The sequence below is a fragment of the Pseudophryne corroboree genome, chromosome 6, assembly GCF_028390025.1.
Source record: "Pseudophryne corroboree isolate aPseCor3 chromosome 6, aPseCor3.hap2, whole genome shotgun sequence".
Lineage (NCBI taxonomy): Eukaryota > Metazoa > Chordata > Amphibia > Anura > Myobatrachidae > Pseudophryne > Pseudophryne corroboree.
Window position 1 is genome coordinate 753,774,720 of NC_086449.1, and position 16,675 is coordinate 753,791,394.

Genomic DNA, 16,675 nt, shown 5'->3' on the forward strand with positions numbered 1-16,675 from the left:
TCTCGGACCTGGTCTTCACAGCTATAGCTGGTAATTCTGATATTTTAATAGTATATGTACAAGGAGAAAAAGTATGACTCTTGTTTGGGCGCACTCTTATTAGTTTCCTTAAATGGTCAGTAAATAGTCAATCTATGACTCTTAAAGATGTTGTCTTGTGCTAGTATCCTTCTCCCCACATAAATCCTCAAGGTGAGATAGACTCGACATAAACAACCATAGTTGTATGGTGCGGAAAATGTGTCTGAAAGAAGGTCTCTCTTTATTTAAATATATGTATGAAATGTTCAGATCTCAATTATACCTGGATAAATGCATATAGGAAAAGTAGCTACATCTCAAGCTGCCTCCGTCTGCCAGAGATCTGTACAAACTTAGTTTGTATTAATGCGGCCCTAAGTGGGGTTAAATACGTGAGTGGGAGAACCCACACACTTTTTAACAATTCTTGCAGTTTGCCACTGTCATAGCTGAGTAAATAATCACAATATAAATTAAATTAAAGAGATAGTTGGATTGAGTATGAGTGGTGATACTGCTGTTGGCGTTTTTGCTACAGGGAAGAAAGCCTTCCTACTTCACCAGGTATTCCCTAGCAGTCGCCTGTCTAGGTACTGACCTAGCCCACCTCCGTTTAGCTTCCAAGATCGGACGAGTTTGGGCGTGAACGTAGGGGTATGGTCGTAGGAAGAACTTGCCCTATATCGCCAATGAGAGTGCACCGAAAAGGAAGGATTGATTCCTTCTGGGGAAAAAGAAATGAAAGAGAATGGATGAATCATTCATCCATTCTCTTTCATTTCTTTTTCCCCAGAAGGAATCAATCCTTCCTTTTCGGTGCACTCTCATTGGCGATATAGGGCAAGTTCTTCCTACGACCATACCCCTACGTTCACGCCCAAACTCGTCCGATCTTGGAAGCTAAACGGAGGTGGGCTAGGTCAGTACCTAGACAGGCGACTGCTAGGGAATACCTGGTGAAGTAGGAAGGCTTTCTTCCCTGTAGCAAAAACGCCAACAGCAGTATCACCACTCATACTCAATCCAACTATCTCTTTAATTTAATTTATATTGTGATTATTTACTCAGCTATGACAGTGGCAAACTGCAAGAATTGTTAAAAAGTGTGTGGGTTCTCCCACTCACGTATTTAACCCCACTTAGGGCCGCATTAATACAAACTAAGTTTGTACAGATCTCTGGCAGACGGAGGCAGCTTGAGATGTAGCTACTTTTCCTATATGCATTTATCCAGGTATAATTGAGATCTGAACATTTCATACATATATTTAAATAAAGAGAGACCTTCTTTCAGACACATTTTCCGCACCATACAACTATGGTTGTTTATGTCGAGTCTATCTCACCTTGAGGATTTATGTGGGGAGAAGGATACTAGCACAAGACAACATCTTTAAGAGTCATAGATTGACTATTTACTGACCATTTAAGGAAACTAATAAGAGTGCGCCCAAACAAGAGTCATACTTTTTCTCCTTGTACATATACTATTGCTTGCTTCTTATGACTCTGGGCGCACCGCCAGACGGATAGACAGGAATTTCCTAATACTATTGTCCAATTCTGGTTTTCAGATAATTTATTTAGCAATTTTGGAACAGGTTTGTGCAGGATCAAAAACTTTTGCTCCCTCAATTCTGATATTTTGCCTTATATTCCTGCACAGCCTAGGAAAGCACGTCATTATCAACTGCAGCCTTTCGAACAAAGAAACAAGAAAGTCTGAGGTGCGTCCTTTCTTGCCAGAGGCGGGGGCAGAGGAAACCAGCTGCACAACACAGCTAGTTCCCAGGAACAGAAGTCCTCCCCGGCCTCTACGAAAATCCAGGCGGAGCTAGGCCCGGTGGGGGCACGCCTTCGTAAGTTCAGCCACAAGTGGGTTCACTCCCTGTTAGATCCCTGGGCAATAGATATTGTGTCTCAGGGATACAAGCTGGACTTTGAGAAGATGCCTCCTCACTGAAGGCCCTGCCGGCTTCCCCCCCCCCACCGAGAGGGAAACAGGGTTAACTGCAATTCACAAATTGTATCTTCCACAGGGGGTTATTATTCGACCATGTTGTAGTCCCTGAACATATACTTGAAAAGTTCAAGTTCAAGATGGAATCGCTCAGAGCGGTCATCGCAAGGGAGGGGGATTTTATGGTGTCTCTGGACATAAAGGATGCTTACCTTCATGTCCCCGTTTATCCACCTCATCAGGAGTACCTCAGATTTGTGGTACAGGATTGTCATTACCAATTCCAGACGTTGCCGTTTGGTCTGTCCACGGCACCGAGAATATTTACCAAGGTAATGGCAGTAATGATGGTGCTCCTGCGAAAGCAAGGAGTCACAATTATCCCATACTTGGACGATCTCCTCATAAAGGCGAGGTCCAGAGAGCAGTTGCTGATTAGTGTAGCACGCTCTCGGGAAGTGTTACAACAGCACGGCTGGATTCTGATTATTCCAAAGTCGCAGCTGATTCCTACGACGCGTCTGCCCTTCCTGGGCATGATTCTGGACACAGACCAGAAGAAGGTTTTTCTCCCGACGGAGAAGGCTCAGGAACTCATGACACTGGTCAGAGACCTCTTAAAACCAAAACAGGTGTCGGTGCATCACTGCACAAGAGTCCTGGAAAAGATGATGGTGTCATACGAGGCCATTCCCTTCGGCAGGTTCCATGCGAGGACCTTTTCAATGGGATCTGTTGGACAAGTGGTCCGGATTGCATCTACAGGTGCATCGGCTGATCACCCTATCCCCCAGGGCCAGGGTGTCTCTTCTGTGGTGGCTGCAGAGTACTCAACTTCTCGAGGGCCGCATGTTCGGCATTCAGGACTGGGTCCTGGTGACCACGGATGCAAGCCTCCGAGGGTGGGGGGCAGTCACTCAGGGAAGAAGTTTCCAAGGGCTGTGGTCAAGTCAGGAGACTTGCCTTCACATCAATATCCTTGAACTAAGGGCCATATACAACGCCCTAAGTCAAGCGGAGACCCTGCTTCGCAACCAATCGGTGCTGATTCAATCAGACAATATCACCGCAGTGGCTCATGTAAACCGCCAAGGCGGCACAAGGAGCAGGGTGGCGATGGCGGAAGCCACCAGAATTCTTCGATGGGCGGAGAATCACGTATGAGCACTGTCAGCAGTGTTCATTCAGGGAGTGGACAACTGGGAAGCAGACTTCCTCAGCAGGCATGACCTCCACCCGGGAGAGTGGGGACTTCATCAAGAAGTCTTCACGCAGCTTGTAGGTCGGTCGGAACTGCCACAGGTGGAAATGATGGCATCCCGCCTCAACAAAAAGCTACAGAGATATTGTGCCAGGTCAAGAGACCCTCAGGCGATAACTGTAGACCACAAAATATATTTAAACAAGGGAGCGCTAAGAACAGGGTCAGTTTAAATCACAGAGAGTATCCTTATTGTTCGCAGTTTGTGATAACTGTAGACGCACTGGTGACACCGTGGATGTTCCAGTCGGTTTATGTGTTTCCTCCTCTTCCTCTCATACCCAAGGTGCTGAGAATCATAAGGAAAAGAGTAGTGAGTACAATACTCATTGTTCCGGATTAGCCTAGAGGGACTTGGTATCCAGAGCTGCAAGAAATGCTCGCTGAGGACCCATGGCCTCTGCCTCTAAGGCAGGATCTGTTGCAGCAGGGACCTTGTCTGTTCCAAGACTTACCGCGGCTGCGTTTGACGGCAGGGCGGTTGAACACCGGATCCTAGTAGAAAAAGGGATTCCGGATGAGGTTATTCCTACGCTAATAAAGGCTAGGAAGGACGTGACGGCTAAACATTATCACCGTATATGGCGAAAATATGTTGCTTGGTGTGAGGCCAGGAATGCCCCTACAGAGGAATTCCAGCTGGGCCGTTTCCTTCACTTCCTACAGTCGGGAGTGACTTTGGGCCTGAAATTGGGGTCCATTAAGGTCCGGATTTCGGCCCTATCAATTTTCTTTCAAAAAGAACTAGCTTCTCTTCCTGAAGTTCAGACGTCTGTAAAGGGAGTGCTACATATTCAGCCCCCGTTTGTGCCCCCAGTGGCACCTTGGGATCTTTACGTGGTGTTGAATTACCTGAAATCACACTGGTTTGAGCCACTTAAAACCGTGGAGTTAAAATATCTCACGTGGAAGGTGGTCATGCTATTAGCCTTGGCTTCGGCTAGGCGTGTGTCAGAATTGGCGGCTTTGTCACATAAAAGCCCCTATTTGGTTGTCCATATGGACAGGGCCAAATTGCAGACTCGTCCGCAATTTCTGCCAAATGTGGTGTCATCTTTTCATATGAACCAACCTATTGTGGTGCCTGTGGCTACTCGTGACTTGGAGGATTCCGAGTTACTGGATGTAGTCAGGGCTTTGAAGGTTTATGTAGCCAGAACGGCTAGAGTCAGGAAGACTGAGTCGCTGTTTATCCTGTATGCATCCAACAAGCTGGGTGCTCCTGCTTCAAAGCAAACTATTGCTCGCTGGATCTGTAACACGATCCAGCAGGCTCATTCTGCGGCTGGATTGCCATTTCCAAAATCAGTAAAAGCCCACTCCACAAGGAGGGTGGGCTCTTCTTGGGCGGCTGCCCGAGGGGTCTCGGCATTACAGCTTTGCCGAGCGGCTACTTGGTCAGGCTCAAACACCTTTGCAAAGTGCTACAAGTTTGATACCCTGGCTGAGGAGGACCTTGTGTTTGCTCATTCGGTGCTGCAGAGTCATCCGCACTCTCCCGCCCGTTTGGGAGCTTTGGTATAATCCCCATGGTCCTTACGGAGTCCCCAGCATCCACTAGGACGTTAGAGAAAATAAGATTTTACTTACCGGTAAATCTATTTCTCGTAGTCCGTAGTGGATGCTGGGCGCCCGTCCCAAGTGCGGACTTCTTCTGCAATACTTGTATATAGTTATTGCTTACATAAGGGTTATGTTATGGTTGTATCAGGTTTGTCTGATGCTCTGTTGTTGTTCATACTGTTAACTGGGTAAGTTTATCACGAGTTATACGGTGTGATTGGTGTGGCTGGTATGAGTCTTACCCTGGATTCCAAAATCCTTTCCTTGTACTTTCCGGGCACAGTTTCCTTAACTGAGGTCTGGAGGAGGGACATAGAGGGAGGAGCCAGTACATACCAGTATTCCTAATTCTTTCTTAAAGTGCCCTGTCTCCTGTGGAGCCCGTCTATTCCCCATGGTCCTTACGGAGTCCCCAGCATCCACTACGGACTACGAGAAATAGATTTACTGGTAAGTAAAAATAAGAATTTACTCACCGGTAATTCTATTTCTCGTAGTCCGTAGTGGATGCTGGGGACTCCGTCAGGACCATGGGGAATAGCGGCTCCGCAGGAGACAGGGCACAAAATTTAAAAGTTTGACCACTAGGTGGTGTGTACTGGCTCCTCCCCCTATGACCCTCCTCCAAGCCTCAGTTAGGATACTGTGCCCAGACGAGCGTACACAATAAGGAAGGATTTTGAATCCCGGGTAAGACTCATACCAGCCACACCAATCACACCGTACAACTTGTGATCTGAACCCAGTTAACAGTATGATAACGTATGAGCCTCTGAAAAGATGGCTCACAACAATAAACAACCCGATTTTTTTGTAACAATAACTATGTACAAGTATTGCAGACAATCCGCACTTGTGATGGGCGCCCAGCATCCACTACGGACTACGAGAAATAGAATTACCGGTGAGTAAATTCTTATTTTCTCTGACGTCCTAGTGGATGCTGGGGACTCCGTCAGGACCATGGGGATTATACCAAAGCTCCCAAACGGGCGGGAGAGTGCGGATGACTCTGCAGCACCGAATGAGAGAACTCCAGGTCCTCCTTAGCCAGGGTATCAAATTTGTAGAATTTTACAAACGTGTTCTCCCCTGACCACGTAGCTGCTTGGCAGAGTTGTAATGCCGAGACCCCTTGGGCAGCCGCCCAAGATGAGCCCACCTTCCTTGTGGAGTGGGCATTGACAGATTTAGGCTGTGGCAGGCCTGCCACAGAATGTGCCAGTTGAATTGTGCTACAAATCCAACGAGCAATCGTCTGCTTAGAAGCAGGAGCACCCAGCTTGTTGGGTGCATACAGTATAAACAGCGAGTCAGATTTTCTGACTCCAGCCGTCCTTGAAATATATATTTTCAATGCTCTGACAACGTCCAGCAACTTGGAATCCTCCAAATCGCTAGTAGCCGCAGGCACCACAATAGGCTGGTTCAGGTGAAACGCTGATACCACCTTAGGCAGAAAATGAGGACGCGTCCTCAATTCTGCCCTGTCCGAATGGAAAATCAGATATGGGCTTTTATACGATAAAGCCGCCAATTCCGACACTCTCCTGGCTGAAGCCAGGGCCAGTAGCATGGTTACTTTCCATGTAAGATATTTCAAATCTACCGATTTGAGTGGCTCAAACCAATGGGATTTGAGAAAATCCAAAACTACATTGAGATCCCACGGTGCCACTGGGGGCACAACCGGGGGTTGTATATGTAGTACTCCTTTTACAAAAGTCTGGACTTCAGGAACTGAAGCCAATTCTTTCTGGAAGAAAATCGACAGGGCCGAAATTTGAACCTTAATGGACCCTAATTTGAGGCCCATAGATAATCCTGTTTGCAGGAAATGTAGGAATCGACCCAGTTGAAATTCCTCTGTCGGGGCCTTCCTGGCCTCACACCATGCAACATATTTTCTCCAAATGCGGTGATAATGTTGTGCAGTCACCTCCTTCCTGGCTTTGACCAGGGTAGGGATGACCTCTTCCGGAATGCCTTTTTCCCTTAGGATCCGGCGTTCAACCGCCATGCCGTCAAACGCAGCCGCGGTAAGTCTTGGAATAGACACGGTCCCTGCTGAAGCAGATCCCTTCTTAGAGGTAGAGGCCACGGATCTTCCGTGAGCATCTCCTGAAGTTCCGGGTACCAAGTCCTTCTTGGCCAGTCCGGAGCCACTAGTATCGTTCTTACTCCCCTTTGCCGTATAATTCTCAGTACCTTGGGTATGAGAGGCAGAGGAGGGAACACATACACTGACTGGTACACCCATGGTGTTACCAGAGCGTCCACAGCTATTGCCTGAGGGTCTCTTGACCTGGCGCAATACCTGTCCAGTTTTTTGTTGAGGCGGGACGCCATCATGTCCACCATTGGTCTTTCCCAATGGACTACAATCATGTGGAAGACTTCTGGATGAAGTCCCCACTCTCCCGGGTGAAGATCGTGTCTGCTGAGGAAGTCTGCTTCCCAGTTGTCCACTCCCGGGATGAACACTGCTGACAGTGCTATCACATGATTTTCCGCCCAGCGAAGAATCCTTGCAGCTTCTGCCATTGCCCTCCTGCTTCTTGTGCCGCCCTGTCTGTTTACGTGGCGACTGCCGTGATGTTGTCCGACTGGATCAACACCGGCTGACCCTGAAGCAGAGGTTTTGCCAGGCTTAGAGCATTGTAGATTGCTCTTAGTTCCAGTATATTTATGTGAAGAGACGTTTCCAGGCTTGACCACACGCCCTGGAAGTTTCTTCCTTGTGTGACCGCTCCCCAGCCTCTCAGGCTGGCATCCGTGGTCACTAGGACCCAGTTCTGTATGCCGAATCTGCGGCCCTCTAACAGATGAGCACTCTGCAACCACCATAGCAGAGAGACCCCCATTTTTCCCAGGACTCTTGTGCATTGATGCACAGACACTGTCCCTGGTTTTAGGAGGTTCCTGACGAGTTCGGATAACTCCCTGGCTTTCTCCTCCGGAAGAAATACCTTTTTCTGAACAGTGTCCAGAATCATCCCTAGGAACAGCAGACGTGTCGTCGGGATTAGTTGGGATTTTGGAAAATTCAGAATCCACCCGTGCTGTTGGAGCACTACTTGAGTTAGTGCTACTCCGACCTCCAGCTGTTCTCTGGATCTTGCCCTTATCAGGAGATCATCCAAGTAAGGGATAATTAATACGCCTTCTCTTCGAAGAAGGATCATCATTTCGGCCATTACCTTGGTAAAGACCCTGGGTGCCGTGGACAATCCAAACGGCAGCGTCTGAAACTGATAATGACAGTTTTGTACCACGAACCTGAGGTACCTTTGGTGTGAAGGGCAAATTGGGACATGAAGGTAAGCATCCTTGATGTCCAAGGACACCATAAAATCCCCTTCTTCCAGATTCGCTATCACTGCTCTGAGTGACTCCATCTTGAACTTGAATTTTTGTATGTACAGGTTCAGAGATTTCAGATTTAGGATAGGTCTTACCGAGCCGTCCGGCTTCGGTACCACAAATAGCTTGGAGTAATACCCCTTTCCCTGTTGTAGAAGGGGTACCTTGATTATCACCTGCTGAGAATACAGCTTGTGAATGGCTTCCAATACCGTCGCCCTGTCTGAGGGAGACGTTGGCAAAGCAGATTTTAGGAACCGGCGAGGGGGAGACTTCTCGAATTCCAACCTGTAACCCTGAGATACTACCTGCAGGATCCAGGGGTCCACCTGCGAGTGAGCCCACTGTGCGCTGAAATTCTTGAGGCGACCCCCCACCGCCCCTGAGTCCGCTTGTAAGGTCCCAGCGTCATGCTGAGGCCTTTGCAGAAGCCGGGGAGGACTTCTGCTCCTGGGAAGGGGCTGCTTGCTGCTGTCTCTTACCCTTTCCTTTGCCTCGGGGCAAATATGAATGTCCTTTTGCTCGCTTGTTCTTATAGGAACGAAAGGACTGCGGCTGAAAAGACTGCGTCTTTTTCTGCTGGGAGGGGACTTGAGGTAAAAAGGTGGACTTCCCGGCTGTTGCCGTGGCTACCAAATCCGATAGACCGACCCCAAATAATTCCTCCCCTTTATACGGCAATACTTCCATATGCCGTTTGGAATCCGCATCGCCTGACCACTGTCGTGTCCATAGACTTCTTCTGGCAGATATGGACATCGCACTTACTCTTAATGCCAGAGTGCAGATATCCCTCTGTGCATCTCGCATATAAAGGAATGCATCCTTTAATTGCTCTATAGTCAATAAAATACTGTCCCTATCCAGGGTATCAATATTTTCAGTCAGGGAATCCGACCAAGCCACCCCAGCACTGCACATCCAAGCTGAGGCGATTGCTGGTCGTAGTATAACACCAGTATGTGTGTATATACTTTTTAGAGTATTTTCCAGCCTCCTATCAACTGGATCCTTGAGGGCGGCCGTATCAGGAGACGGTAACGCCACTTGTTTGGATAAACGTGTGAGCGCCTTGTCCACCCTAGGGGGTGTTTCCCAGCGCGCTCTAACCTCTGGCGGGAAAGGGTATAACGCCAATAACTTCTTTGAAATTAGCAGTTTTTTATCAGGGGTAACCCACGCTTCATCACACACGTCATTCAATTCCTCTGATTCAGGAAAAACTACAGGTAGTTTTTTCAGACCCCACATAATACCCCTTTTTGTGGTACTTGCAGTATCAGAGATATGCAAAGCCTCCTTCATTGCCGTGATCATATAACGTGTGGCCCTACTGGAAAATACGTTCGTTTCTTCACCGTCGACACTAGATTCGGTGTCCGTGTCTGGGTCTGTGTCGACCGACTGAGGCAAAGGGCGTTTTACAGCCCCTGACGGTGTTTGAGACGCCTGTACAGGTACTAACTGGTTTGCCGGTCGTCTCATGTCGTCAACCGACTTTTGCAGCGTGCTGACATTATCACGTAATTCCATAAACAAAGCCATCCATTCCGGTGTCGACTCCCTAGGGGGTGACATCACCATTACCGGCAATTGCTCCGCCTCCACACCAACATCGTCCTCATACATGTCGACACACACGTACCGACACACAGCAGACACACAGGGAATGCTCTGATAGAAGACAGGACCCCACTAGCCCTTTGGGGAGACAGAGGGAGAGTTTGCCAGCACACACCAAAGCACTATAATTATATAGGAACAACCTTATATAAGTGTTGTTTCCTTATAGCTGCTTAAATATATATAATATCGCCAAAAAATGCCCCCCCTCTCTGTTTTTTACCCTGTTTCTGTAGTGCAGTGCAGGGGAGAGCCTGGGAGCCTTCCTAGCAGCGGAGCTGTGTAGGAAAATGGCGCTGTGTGCTGAGGAGATAGGCCCCGCCCCCTATTCCGGCGGGCTCTTCTCCCGGTTTTTCTGAGACCTGGCAGGGGTGAAATACATCCATATAGCCTCATGGACTATATGTGATGTATTCTTTTTAGCCAGAAAGGTATTAACATTGCTGCCCAGGGCGCCCCCCCCAGCGCCCTGCACCCTCAGTGACCGCCGGTGTGAAGTGTGCCTGAGCGCAATGGCGCACAGCTGCAGTGCTGTGCGCTACCTCATGAAGACTGAAAAGCCTTCAGCCGCCGGTTTCTGGACCTCTTCTTACTTCGGCATCTGCAAGGGGGTCGGCGGCGCGGCTCCGGTGACCCATCCAGGCTGTACCTGTGATCGTCCCTCTGGAGCTAGTGTCCAGTAGCCTAAGAAGCAAATCCATCCTGCACGCAGGTGAGTTCACTTCTTCTCCCCTAGGTCCCTCGTTGCAGTGAGCCTGTTGCCAGCAGGACTCACTGAAAATAATAAAACTATCAAAACTTTTACTCTAAGCAGCTCTTTATGAGAGCCACCTAGATTGCACCCTGCTCGGACGGGCACAAAAACCTAACTGAGGCTTGGAGGAGGGTCATAGGGGGAGGAGCCAGTACACACCACCTAGTGGTCAAACTTTTAAATTTTGTGCCCTGTCTCCTGCGGAGCCGCTATTCCCCATGGTCCTGACGGAGTCCCCAGCATCCACTAGGACGTCAGAGAAATCTTATTTAATACTCTGCTGCCCATGGGTTCCAAAACCGGCAGTTCCTGCTAATACAGTGGTTGGAGAGGAGGGGGGGAGGCCGGTTTAGGCGTATTGAGTATTTTTTGTCCCTGTGAATGTCCCTACTGTACAGTCATTTTTAGCTGGTATGTTTTAGAAAATGATCACTATCTACAGGGGTGTAGTATGTTATGCCGGCGGTTGGGCTCCCGGCAGCCAGCATACCGGCGCCACGCTATCTATTCTCCCTCCAGGGGGGTCGTGGACCCCCAAGAGGGAGAAAAGCTGTTGGTATGCCGGCGGTCGGGATTCCAGCGCCGGTATGCTGGCGGTTGGGAACCCGGCCGGCAAACTGAAGACCACCCATCTACAGCTAGCCATACACAGTATTACTGTGCCACTCTGTCACCATGCACAGTGATGAAATCACTATCCACTTTGTCCATTTGTGTACCCAAATTGGTGACATCCATCTATATGACTAAGGGGCCTATTTATCACCATCCGCATCCAGGATGCGGATGACAGGTGATAAAATTGCCGAAACTCACATTGCAATAATTGATTACATCACAGGGATGTATCAATTATCTATCTGCAGGGACAGAGCTTGCGGTCAAGCTCTGTCCCTGCGGTGATACTCCGCCGTATCATCGGAGTATTTAAAAAAAAAAATACCCCGATGTCCTGCTGCGCATGCGCCACCCCAGCCGACATCACCGCTACTGCCGCCACCCGGTCGACCCCCCCTGTTGTGACTAACCCCGCGTGCCGCGGACCCCCCCAAGAAGATCAATATACTCACAAGTCCAGGGAGCCGATCCACGCTGCTTCTGCTGGGCTGCCCGGCGCTGGATCCTGTATGCTGCGGTGACCCCCGGTGCTGTAAAGTGCGCTGCCGCTTTGCAGGGTCACTTTACTGCACTGGGGTCACATTGCAGCACATGGGGGACCCAGCGCCCGGCAGCGCTCTCCGGAGCAGCGGACACCGGCTCCCTGGACAGGTGAGACTGTTTTTTTTTTTTTTTTTAACTTTTTTACTGTTTACACTGTGATCAGCTAGTGTGTCCATCGGACACACATAGCTGATCACTCTGCCAGGTCCCCACTCAGCTTCCTCTGCCGGGGGCAGAGAAAGCTGGGCAAATGCCACATTATCGCAGTGCTGCCCTGTGAACCCTGAGCTGGCGACATTATCACAGGGCACACTGCGGTATTTTATCACATTTTTGAGGGGGAATGCGATGTGGGTTACTAAAAAAAAGTGAATTAAAGGGTTTGGAGCAGTTTTTCATGAAAACTGCTCCAAATGCCCTTTAATACATTCAGGTGATACTAAAATAATGTGAAAAGGGTGTGAAAACACCCCTTTTCACATTATTTTAGTAAAAATAATGTTAATAAATAGACCCCTAAGGCTGTAATGTGTTCTCATGTTCTAAGACAGTACCTTGTGTTCCGGGTTGGACTGGCCATTTTGTACTTTTGTCAAATGGCAGTGGCCCGACGGGCCGGTACGACCACACAGAGAGCGGGACTGGCCAAGCAGCACAGCCTTCCAAGTCTCTGCTCTGACGCCAGCGGCTTTCATACAGAAAGACGGGGGCCTGCATCTAGTCCAGACCCCCCTGACTCATTGCACGCCCCTGTGAGTCGCCCCCTCCACCATGGCCATGGCCCCCTTGTCATGCGCGTGACTGCTGTGCATGTCACAGTGATGTGCTGGGGCTGCTTCATGGCCCCAGTCTGTCCCTGCTTGTGTTCCATGCAAAATTCTCCATCATTTCCAATGACTCAGATTCCTGATGTCTCCAAATTGAAAAGTTAGCCTGTCTGTGGCTTGAAATAATATACTGGGCCTGACTCTGAGTCGGACTCAGGGGAGTGATTATTTTTATTCTGCACATGCGTCTAAGTCTCACTGCACATGCGTCCAGATTCCGTGCGCGCTGAGCCACAGTTGCGATTGAGGCGCACGACTGGGTTGCAAAGATCCCTGGTTGAGCCTTATCCTGTGAAAATCTAATATACCATAATTGCCATACGCCATATTAGGTATCACTTATTAAGCAGACATTTATCTGGTGCCCAGACTAATATGCAGACATATACTGTATATGATGCTCAGTGTAACATGCAGACCAGTGGCGGAACTTGTAAATGGTGCGCATAGGTGCAAAAATATATTTTGACCCTCCTCCACCCTAACTCAAGCCCACAATATGCCACACGGCAGTGGGTGACAGGCAGAGGGTGACAGCGTAAGGCAGAGTGAGGCAAAGGGTGGCAACAGAAGGCAAGGGGAGGCAGAGGGTGACAGTGGAATGCAGGGGAGGCAAAGTGTGGCCGGGGTAGGCAGAGGGTGACAGGAGGAGGGTAACAGGGAGAGACAGTGGGCGACAGGGAGAGGCAGTGGGTGACAGGGGAAGGGTAACAGAGAGAGACAGTGGGTGACATGGAAAGACAGTGGGTGACAGGGGTACAAGCACAATATCCTGTGTGGTGTGGAGAAAAAGGGGTGCGTTCCTTGGTGGGGGCAGGAACACAATAGTTTCTGCTCTATCTGTGAGAGGGGCCCCCTTCCGAGTTTGGCACTCGGTCAGGCAGATGCTGACAGTGCCAGTTACACTGGGTGTGAGCTGCCTTTAATTCACAGACAGCAGTGACTCAGAAATAAATAATGTACAGCTGTCTGGTAATAATTATTGGAAGTATGTGGCTGTGATCATCAGTGCTGATAGGTGGCAGGACTTATCTATCAGTCTGGTACACACAAGGTCAACCCTGCCTACCTAAGGTAAGTAGCAGGTCCCTCAGACAGTGGGGCCCACCCCCCTCTCTGACTGGGCCATTCATCCGACATTGCTCAAAATAGTCTGTGGGGGAGCCAGGAGATAACACATTGCTGGTCTGGGCAGCAGTGGGCCCCTTAGTCCACAGTGCCCCGGTGCAATGCACCTGCTGCACCAATGGTAGTTCTGCATCTGATGCAGACTCTGTCGTATCTAATATCTTGTGTCAAATCTAACATGTTGCCCGTGACTTTATGCTAAGTATGATAATCAGACCCTCAGCTGGCTCGAGGTCAAATGTAGACAAAAAAAATGTCAGATAAAGAACTGTAGTTGCAGAGTCTGCCAGTCAGTGATGTCGTAGGTTATGCCTGCATAAAGGTCTGGTTCAATGACAGGGGGTACTAAGGGGACACCTGTAGCGGGCCCAAAGGTTCTAAGGGGCCCTGAGTTTTGGATGTTCCCCAACCACGCCGGGGACACATACCACTGGTATATACTGTATGAGTATTTACTGTAGAACAGCACGGTTTCGGTACAACAGTTGGAACAAAAGAAAACATAAGTACAGTAACAAACACCCCCCCACCCCCCAGGTATCCCCTGTGCTGTAGAAGAAGGAAACCTACAGAAGTACGCATGCACAAGAGGATGCACAATGGTGGGTGTTGTGAAATGAGGTTTGCAGCCCTTTCCCCTTTGATCCACCCTCAGAGCAAGTGCTGCACCAACAAACCAGAGTGCTTTCCCTCTGAACAACAGCATGGTTTTGTGGCTTCAGAGAAAAAGCTAAGGGGTCTATTCATGAAACAGTGAAAAGAGTAGAGAAGTGAGTCTGTGGAGAAGTTGCCCATGGCAACCAATAAGCTGCTCCGTACAATTGTATTGCATGCAAATGATAAATGTTACTTCAATGCTGATTGGTTGACATGGGCAACTTCTCCACTGGCTCACTTCTCCACACTTTTCACTGCTTCATAAATAGACTCCTCAATCACTCCAATTTTTGTTTTACTTTACATTATTCAAGTGTAATTAAATAAGCTATTTCTAAGTCAATTTTCCAGAAACAAGTAATGTTACAATATAAAAAAGTATTTTATTCCTGCTCAGAGGCTAATTAAAATATTAGGCAGGCCCAAGCAGAGCAGGAACAGTGCAATCCAACAATAAAAATGTATTTTACCTATTCTGAGACAAAGCTACAGACTGTAATGAGGTGTGACTAAAGGATAATAATTTATACTGTATCTAACCCTATTTACTGTGGTCACAGTATTATTGCACAGATATATTTATGCTGATGCAGAGTGAGACCAACATCATCTTGTGTAGAGACGGGATGGAGGAGGGCTGAGGCATTCTGATATATGCCATGTATGGAAGCTGAGATCTGAATGAGGATCGGGCATTGGGTGGCGTGGCCAAATCCAGGAGACATATCCACGCCCCCTATAAAAGTGCAAGTGCGCTGCATAAGACAGAGGTTCATGAACAAGGTTGTGACTCTGCACTAGTCCTGAGGTTTCAGAGATCATTTATTAAACCAGAATTATGTATGGTAGGTACCTACAAATATTAGTGCCTGGTGGTGCACCCAGAGTCAGGAAAAAACTAGAGAAAAAACAACTTTGCAGAAGACTCTTGTGTGGGTGCACTCTTGTTTTCGTTATATGATTGTAACACCACCTTGATGGTGACAACCCCTAAGTATTAATTAAAATAGGGGTTGTCACCATCAAGGTGGTCGTAATATTATACCACCACCTTGATGGTTACAACCCCTATTTTAATTAATACTTGCAAAAACCAATTACTCATGTCTTATATAAAAGACATAATATTTCTACCTAAGTGGCTATAACTGAGATATAGCCCTATACCCTGATCTGGGCCCAATACCATGCAATAAGTTATATAACTTGCCATGTCTATACATGGCCGTACCCTGCTTGTTTAAAAATATAACACATGCCAACAACGGGGGCCGCCGGGGCATAGCAAATCCTATAACAACAAGCCCAATTTCTTAGACCCATGAATAATCCCTCCCCACCCACTCATGAATGTTAGACCTATACCAAAGGACAATACCCTATCATCCTTACCCGGACAGCCGGGAATACAATATATACCTATCCTTTATGCACAGCAGGCGTCCTTATACCAAGTACGGAGGTATAATCTTTTCTGTACCTTTATACATCCCCTTTTTTCATGTATCGTTTACTGTGTATGTCTGTTTTTCCCTCTTTTTCCTCTTTATATCAGCACTAGGACCTCTTACTGATAGGCACAGTGCAATGGAGTGCCCTATACCTATTCGCCTCCACGGATATTGACACCCCTACCTCCCGGTCGCCAGGCAACCAGACGCTCAGGCACCACCGGATGTGACGTATCGTCTCTGCCCGAAAGCCGGGGAGACGTGGTGACATCACTTTCTGAAGCCGGGGAGACCTGGCAATGCCTGGCAACGGGACACCTAGGCATTTATCCAACAACATGTGCCGTCCCTGCCTGGATTGCCGGGGGAGATACTAAGGGGACCAGCGATGCGGCCATTAGTGAGTCTGGAGGCGCAGTGACAAAAAGCCAGGACACTATTTTATATTCATACACGGCACTCCAGCAACACATAAAGACTTGATGGTAACTTAGCAACCAGTGGAAGAACGTCACTTCCGCAGGCCTAAGCAATGTGCCTGTAACCAATCAGGCGGCTGAATCACGGATCCCAGTGATTGGCTGGGCTCTCAGCAACAGGTATTTAAACCTGACTTATCACCCCAATTAACAGCATTGGAAGTGAACAAGCCCGCAAGACGGGTGAAACGCGTTTTCCTCCTCTGACCACGGACATCAGGAGTATGATGCAGATCTGTCTGACTCCAGACTGACCCAGGGACCTGGGCAGGGGCTGGTATTTTTTCTGTATCTTTCCATATAGAAACTTTGTTCAAACTTGTTGTAACTAATATCAATTAACAAATATCAAACCTATTCAGATGTTTTCAGATAGATACAGTATCATTTTTTGCCTGCTATAGAGACGGGACATGAGAAATGTACC

The 16,675-nt window shown here is 48.3% G+C and overlaps 2 pseudogenes; one reads left to right on the forward strand and one right to left on the reverse strand.

Moving 5' to 3' along the window:
• Nucleotides 1-570: 570 nt before the first annotated feature.
• On the reverse strand, nt 571-689 carry LOC134937530 (5S ribosomal RNA; annotated as a pseudogene).
• Nucleotides 690-870: 181 nt separating this feature from the next.
• On the forward strand, nt 871-989 carry LOC134937532 (5S ribosomal RNA; annotated as a pseudogene).
• Nucleotides 990-16,675: the final 15,686 nt, after the last annotated feature.